The sequence below is a fragment of the Pteropus alecto genome, unplaced genomic scaffold (genome assembly GCF_000325575.1).
Source record: "Pteropus alecto unplaced genomic scaffold, ASM32557v1 scaffold23, whole genome shotgun sequence".
NCBI lineage: Eukaryota > Metazoa > Chordata > Mammalia > Chiroptera > Pteropodidae > Pteropus > Pteropus alecto.
In genome coordinates this window covers 6527870-6536532 of record NW_006435837.1, presented here as the reverse complement: position 1 = coordinate 6536532, position 8663 = coordinate 6527870, and positions in this window count along the sequence as shown.

Sequence of the window (8663 nt, the reverse complement as noted above, 5' to 3'; positions counted from 1 at the left end):
AACAAGCCCGATCCCATCTGATCTTGGAAGCTAAGCAGGGTTGGGCTTGGTTAGTACTTGGATGGGAGACCACCTAGGAAGACCAGGTGCTGTAGGCATTAAAACAAAAATGAAATACTTGTTGATAGATATGTAGTTATTGCCATTTTATTATTAATATTTTTGATACATATTTTTTTCCTTCTTAAAGTAGTCCCTCCAACATTTCCTGTCATACTGGCTTGGTGGTGGCGAACTCCTTTAGCTTTTTCTTGTCTGGGAAGCTCTTTATCTGTCCTTCAATTAATGCTTCCTCAATTTTAGGAATGCTTCCTCAATAACTTTGCTGGATAAAGTGATCTTGTTTGTAATCCTTGCTTTTCATTACTTTGACTATTTCCTGCCAATCCTTTCCGGCCTGCAAAGTTTTTGTTGAGAAATCAGTTGACAGTCTTATGGGAGTGCCCTTGTGGGTAACAAACTGCTTTTCTCTTGTTGCTTTTAAGATTCTTTGTCTTTAACCTTTGGCATTTTAACGAGAATGTGTCTTGGTGTGGGCCTCTTTGGGTTCATCTTGTTTGGGACTCTCTGAACTTCTTGGGCTTGTATGTCTGTTTCCTTCACCAGATTAGGGAAGTTTTCCATCATTATTTATTGCAATAGGTTTTTAGTTTCTTGGTCTATTCTCTTTCTGGTACCCCTATAATGCAAATGTTGTTATGCTTGATGTTGTCCCAGAGGCCCCTTAAACTATCCTCATTTTTTTAGATTCTTTTTCTTTGTTGCTGTTCTGATTGGGTGTCCTCTGCTACCTTATCTTCTAAATCGTTAATGAAATCCTCTGCTTCATCCGATCTGTTGATTCCCTCTAATGTACTCTTCATCTCAGATATTGTAGTCGTCATTTCTGACTGGGTCTCTTTTATGTTTTCCATCTCCATTTTTATATTTTCTATCTCTTTGTTAAAGTTCTCACTGAGTTCATCTACTCTTCCCCTAAGTTCATTGAGCATCCTTATCACCAGTGTTTTAAACTCTGCATCTGGTAGATTGCTCGTCTCCATTTTGTTTAGTTTTTTGTCTGGAGCTTTGTTCTGTTCTTTCATATGGGATGTGTTTCTTTGTCTCCCCATTTTGGCTGCCTCCCTGTGTGTTTCTATGTCTTAGGTAGGGCTCCTGAGTCTCCCAGTCTTAGTAGAGTGGCTTTATGTAGTAGGTGTCCTGTGGGGCCCAGGGGGACATTCTTCCCTGGTCACCTGAGCGAGGTGCTCAAGGTGTGACCCTTGTACAGGTTGTGTGTGTCCTGCTGTTGTAGTTGAGCTTTGGTTGCTGTTTGCATTTCGATGGGAGGTATTGACCCTTGGGCTGATTGGTTTTGAGGAATGGCCAATGAGAGACTGACCTTACCAAACAGGATTTACTTTAGTAGGGCTGGTGCCTGCCCAGTCTGCCCTTTGGGTGTGTCCTGCTCAGATGCTCTGACTCTGGTGCTGGTGGAAGCAAGCCACTGGGTGTGCCGGCCCAGGGGCCTCCTCGGAGGGGTCCAGCTGCAGGCCAAATTTAGCTATAGCCTGTGTACTTCCGAGGCCACCTGGTAAGAGTCATCAAGCAATCCACAGATGGCTGCCACCTGTGCTGAGCTTCTAGGTACCTTGAGAGGCCAAGCCAGGAACTAAGGCCGGCTGTCACTAGTGCGAGGCTTGGGGCTGCTAAGCAAGAGGTACAGGGCACGATGAGGCCAGAAGCTGCTTCTTTGGGTTTTGTGAAACTTTGAGAGATTTTAGGAAAGTCTGCAGCATGAGCCAAGACAGACTGTTTGTACGAAATAAACCACTGGAAGCGGCTTGGGTGGGCCCGCAGGTTGGGAAGGGTGGGGTCTCAGGGAATCCCCTGAGCTGAGCAACCAGTGTTAGCCAGGTTGATGGAGACTCAGACATGGTGGCTGCCTGCATCTGCACACTGGGAGGGAGGAGGACTCAACAAAGGAACAGTGGCCTCTGCACTGTTCTGGGAGAAATTCGCCCCTCCAGCCCTCGCCCTGAAGCCAGTCAGCTCAGTTCCACCACATGTGTCCCTGGTGCCTTGTGAGCTGCTGTCCCAGCACTGGAGCACAGAGTGACTGAGTCCGTCACCAAGTAAGTCTGCGCACGTGCCCTTTTAGAGAAATCTCTGTAATTCCCACTGCCCTTTGTCACACTTAGCCACAAACTCCACTGGTTTTCACAGCCAGAGGTTGTGGGGACTCCTCTTCCTGGCATTGGAACCTGGGGCCGAGAGCCTGGTGTGGGGCCGGGACCCTTCACTCTTTCAGGGGTACCTCTGCAGTGAGATATTTCTTCCCATTCTCAACTGTTACATGCAGCGGTGGGACCAGCCCATTCCATGTCTCCGCCTCTCCTACCAGTCTCAAGCTGGCCTCTTCTGTGTGTCCCCAGTTGTAGGACTTCTGTTCAGCCAGACCTCAGGCGACTCCCAGTGATGGTTTGTTTGGCAGTTTCCTTTTATTTTTGATGTGGTTGTGAGGGGAGACAAGCACAGCGTTTACCTACTGTGCCATCTTGACTGGCTTAGAAATGATTTTCTTTAAGCCCCATACAAAGCTCGGTTGGTGAGCCTCCTTCCGTGAAATTGCACCATTACCATCCACCTAACCTTTTACTCTAGGTGGTAAATTTTGACTTTGTTCAGTTACTATTAGGAAGGAAATGTGATAAATTGGCGGTAACATCATGAGGAGCAGAACTCCATGCTGGCAGTGCTGGCCAAAAACATTGGGCTCTGACTTCGCTTGAGAATGAATATCCATTTAGTGCATAAAGCAAACAAGTGATGTGGTGCTTGAAGGGCAGTCCAACTGCTCTCCGACCTCAGATATTGCTGTAGCTACAGTACAATGTCACGCTTAAAATGACAACTATAACTTTTAACACTAAAATTATAACATCTTAAAATTAAATTTTATGTATGGAAATTTTTTCTAGAATGGGATATTTGATTCTGGCCTTGGCTTGGGTCATTGGGCATGTGGTTAAAAATGTGTATTTTGGTGCACCCCTGATTTACAATGAACCAAACTTAACATCGATATTCAGGTTCTTAAAACAATTTTTTGGCTCCCTCTACAACTCTGCATCAGCTTGTGTCCTTGTTCAGCTCTCCTCTTCTTCTCCTTTTCTGTTTTGTTCCTTTAAAGACCCAAACACACATTTCTCCCATTTTCTTAGGGGAGCAATTCAGCCCTCTCCCACCTCTACCTTTAAATTTGACTAGGGCCTTTCTTTACATAGCTAAGTCCTCATTGTACTGAAACCTAGAACAACACCTTCCCCAGACTCTTATAGAGAAAAAATATATATTAGCAAATATATGTAATATACATAATATATATGCAAACAGTAGAAGATACTAAATATTAAACAAAATAAAATTTTCCAGTGAGTAGAAATAAGGGGTACATGCAAACTCTGTATACTGTCTTTACAATTTTTGTGCAAATCTAAATTTATTCCAAAAGTTTAAAAAGGTTATTTTAAAAATAGATTGAAAAATAAATCCTGCCAGCAAGATTGTCTCCATACCAATATAGAAAAGAGAGAAAACACATGTATGCAGGCAGTCTGCACAAAATACTATGAAGTTAGGACAAATTCTCACATAATTATAGACTAAAGCAAAATAAAGAACAACGACTTCTCTTATCTCCCAGAGACACAAAGGACCGTGTCTTCTGAAGGTCTCCTACACACTTCTCAAAAGCCCCCTCAGCTAATTCCAGAGGTACACATTTACATATTTAGTCTATTTGACTCTCTTCCTTAGAGATAACTATATTGTGAAAACCGAAGAGTAAGGACTCAGATTTGCTATGTCACTATGCCCTAGGAATCACTCTAGGAAAAGGGGTGAGGGTGGAAAATGGTCTCTTTGCCCTCTGTAAACAGAGAAAATTACTTTTATTTACTCTTATAATGCTCATTGTGGAAGGTGCATGATATTCTGATGGTAGCAAGGATGTGAATTGTTAAATCCCTTTGGTAAACAATTTTGCATCATCCAGAAAACTGAAGATAAACATACCCTATGGCCTTACTTCTATACTTTAAAGAAAATCTGGTCTATGTGTAGCAGGAGACACACACACACACACAAAAAAAATTCCACTGCAATATTATTCGAAATAGCAGTAAACTGGAAACAACCCAGTAGTCCATCGACCGAATAATGAATAAATAAACGGTAATATATTTGCACAACGGAATACTGCAGAGCAGTGATCATGATTGAACTAGAATTTTCACCCAACATGCTGAGTCTCCCAAACATACTAATGATTAAAAGAAATCACAGAATATAGAAGATAGAGTATAAACACACACATACACTGACATATATAACATTCAAAAGCAAGCAGCTAAAACAAATATTCTTTAGGGATATGTTGTAAAACTATTAAGAAAAGCAAGGGAGTAATGAAAAGAGAATCATTAACAAAATTCAAGATAGCAGCGACTGCTGTTGGGGAAAGGGATGCCATAGGGACCTCGAAAACACTGATAACATGATTTCTTAGATTGAGTGGTTAATACATAGATATTTGTTTTATTATTCTGTATGCCTTATAAAGGTAATATAATCTCAAAATATGAAGCAGCTCATGATAGGTTGTTTTGTTTTAATGGATGGTAGAGACAGGAAAGCCAAGGGAGAGATTAGTGAAGGCAGGATTTTCAGACAAACCCTTCAGGAGGAGCTGGGACTTCAGTCCGGCCTTTGAAGGGAGGAGTCACATAATTTTTCAAAGCTGGAATGAATGTTAGAGTTCATTTGCCCTGCCTCTTCCTTTTGCAGAGGAAGAAATAGAGATATAGGGAGGTCCCTTTTTGTTTAAAAAACGCTTAATATATTTTCTACGTTGTCAGACCAATTGCAAGGTGGAAAATTGGAGTGAAAAGCTCTTTTGACAAGAGTATTTTAAGGGTTGAACACCACAGCCCTACAATGTCAGGTTGCAATTCTCTTTTTCTCGATCTTTGCACGCCTCTCTGCCCAGCGTATGCTCCCAGCCCTATTCAAGTGGCCCTGAGTGGGTCATTCAGCTATTTCTGGTCATGCATGACAGGTAGCTGCGGGTGGACAGTCTTCAGTCTACAGTCCAACTCAGTCTTCTTGGCTTCCCCTCTGCCTCCCCTCCCCCTCAGTCGTGCCTGGGGCCTATGAGATTACATCTAGGTAGTGGCAGTGCCAGAGGAATGTCCTGTCTGCCGTGCTCCTAGTCCTGGGTCATCAGCCCCAATACGTCCAGAGAGTGCCAAATCCTAGAATGTTCTGCATTATTCACTTCATCTTTAAAGAGCTTCCTCGCTTCATCATATGGCTCACATAAGTACTCGGCAACAGAATTATAATTCCCTCTCCCACATTGGTGGTCGGACATTGTCAGGTTCCAATTCAGGGCTCCCTGGCTCCAAAGTATGTGCTATTTTCACTAAAACCTACTGACTGTGAACTATGTTATCTTTGTCATTCTAACTGTTTAATCCAGTTTTTCCCCTGTTATGAACTAGCAATTTGTTTACTTATAGTCATTTATTTATGATGTTAGTACTTCACCAGAAATAAGATTAAACACTATGCAATATTTAGGACATGATTATACTAAAAAGCGATTTGTTGTTTATCTGAAATTCAAATTTAACTGGGCATCTTCTATTTTTAATTTGCTAAATCTGGTAACCCTAACGCAAAACCTCTGAGAAAATACTTTATTATTTCTAATGAGGCTCTCCCCATCACAAGGTAAGGAGAAATGTGTGGGATGGGTTGGCTACTCAAGTATTACCTGAGGGTGATTTTGTCCCCCAGGGGACACTTGACAATGTCTGGAGACATTTTTGGTTGTTACAACCAAGGAGTGTATGCTACTGGCATCTAGTAGATTGAGGCCAGGGATACTGCTAAATACCCTACAGAGCATAGGACAGCGCCCACAACAAAAGAATGATCTGGTCCAATGTGCTAGTAGTACCAAGCTTGGGAAACCCCTTGCCGTAAAGAATCACTCACCTACTCACCTAAGATAGTATAAATCCAGGAAAACTATCATCTATCTATCTATCTATCTATCTATCTATCTATCTATCTATCTATCTATCTATCTCTATCTATCTATCTCTATCTATCTATCTATCTATCTATCTATCTATCTATCTATCTATCTATCTATATCTATCTATCTATCTATCTATCTATCTATCTATCTATCATCTATTTTTTTAATACCCCTTTAAGGCTACCAGTATATTTCCAAATAGAGCTTGGGCTTCTTTTATTTCCCAGAAACATAATGCCAAAGCTGTTTATTTGTTTGAAGTAGTTTGCTCATAATCATGGATGCTGGTGGCTGCAGGAGTAGACTCAATTTTCTACACACTTAACATGTATCACAACACACTTTTGATCTCAGATTTGCACTCTGAATTATGTTTCTTGAGTAATGTTCTTGATTTATTCTAGGAGTGGCGTTAGAAATGAGGCGGTCTTGGGAAGCAGTCTCAATATTAAATTGAAATATACGATGGTCAGAACTAGTCGATGCTGGCAATTTCCCGAGGTTCGACCTATTGTATGCTGTGCAGTAAGACAGCCCAAAAACAGTGCTCTAATCTAATCCATGCTTGGCGTCAGAGCTTTGGTTGGTTCCCCAGAGTTGTAGCTATTGGGCCCTGGGGGGAGAACTTTCACTGAGCTCTTGGAGGGACTGTTTTAATTTTTTTGTTTTAATTACTAATGGGACTTGGGAGACTTGTCTTTCAGCTATTTGCTGTGCCTTCTTCTCCTTTATGTGCTTCCTTGCATTTCACTAAAGTTGGCCATTTAGAACTTGAACTCCTGGCACGCAAAATGTGCCCAAGCCTTGAATAGCAAGTAAGTCAACCACTAAAGAGAAGTCTAACTTCAATTTGTCACCTTTAAAATTTGTATTTGGATTTATCTCAAAGCCCCAGAGTGAAGAAAGTACAGTATATTTTAAATTTATTTTTTGTCAAGAGCCCCTAGAGATAGGGGACATAAGAGAAATGCCAACATCCTTGAAAATAAATATTAGCTATATTTTGGTGTAATAGATTTAGAATAAGAACCTTCTTTGTTAAAAAAAAAAAAAGGCTAAAGACAACATATACTAAATGATTTGAATTTTACAGATAATACCCTACTAATATTTTTAGTTTAGCACCATCTGCTTATCTGAAATTATATTTCTGGCAAATGATCATGCCAGGAGACGCTGTTTTTATTTTTATGTGCAGCTGAAACACAGAATAATAAAAATCTGCTTGAGTTGAAGAAACATGTTCATAAAATGTTTCTTTTTTAATCTGAGTTGGCTGAGAAAATGACTTTTTAATCTAGTGGCAGCTGCTTTCATTTGGCTGGTGTTCAGTCTAAATAGTTTACGTTGGAGACAGATCATTTGTTTTATATTTGGATGCAGTATAACAAACAGTGCCTTTTGAGCTGCGAGGAAGACCTAGATATCACAAACATCTTATTCTCCCTATTAGCCTACCTTTCTGATTATTTCTTGTATTTTTGACCAATAAGTGGCGTGCAATAGATTTATAAGTTAAAAGCCCAAGCGGCAAATTGCATACTACCCGGTCGCTGTGTTATCTTTATTCAACTATAAGAAAGTCTCATCCTACATATTAATTGGCATTGTTTACAGGAGGAGAAAACAACGGCTTTTGAAAATATAACTCAGTGGAAACGCTTCTTGTCACACTGGTTTGCAAATAGAATCACTGCACTGTCTTTGGGTACTCTGGGCAATTCCGCTGGGAGCCTAATTCTTCCCAACAGAGTGTTAATTAAAGCCAGCCACCTCTTGGCACCTCTCTCTGCTCCAGCTACACTTCAGAATCCTCCAGCCGCCTTTTTAATCAACAACACGTGTTGGATGTCTACTTTTAGCGTGAGGCACTGTAGCTACCACCCTGATTTCAAAGAGAGTGGCAAGGACAGGGTTTTATTGCATGACTTCAAAGTCAGGGCACCTAAAACCGCATTACAGACATCGTTTGTATCTGCTATTGACTTAGAATAATTGAAACCTCCCAAGTAAAGTGCGAATTTCATAGAGGAAAGAGATCTGGCCCTTTTGTCTTTGCACTCCAGCACTTAGCGCACAGGTCTCATTGTGTTTATCTAATGAACCTACTCTCGAATTACTGCGAAAAAGAGCAACTTTTAAAAAGTTGTTGGTATTAATGTTATTACCTTTTAATTTCATATCTCGAAAATGTCAGTTTTTAGAATTTTATTTAAAGTTTGAAAATACGCCAAGCTAATCTATAGAGTATTAAAAGTCAGGATAGTCATTCCAGGGGGGATGAGGGAGGGTACAGTGACTAAGGAGGGGCTTCTGGGATGATGCAGTCAGTGCTCCATTTCATTTGGATGCTTATCCAAGGGATGGGATCAGTTTGTGAATATTTGCTGAACTGTTCATATATAATTTGTACACTTTCCTTATAGGTGCATTATAGGTCAATCAAAAGTTAAAACACAAAAGAAAAATAAATCTGAATGATGCATTTAATACCAGAGACGAACTACACAATTTTCCCATTTTGTCCTAACCCAGACAGCAAAAAGGCTCCTCCTTTGTCTTTTCTAGTTCAAAA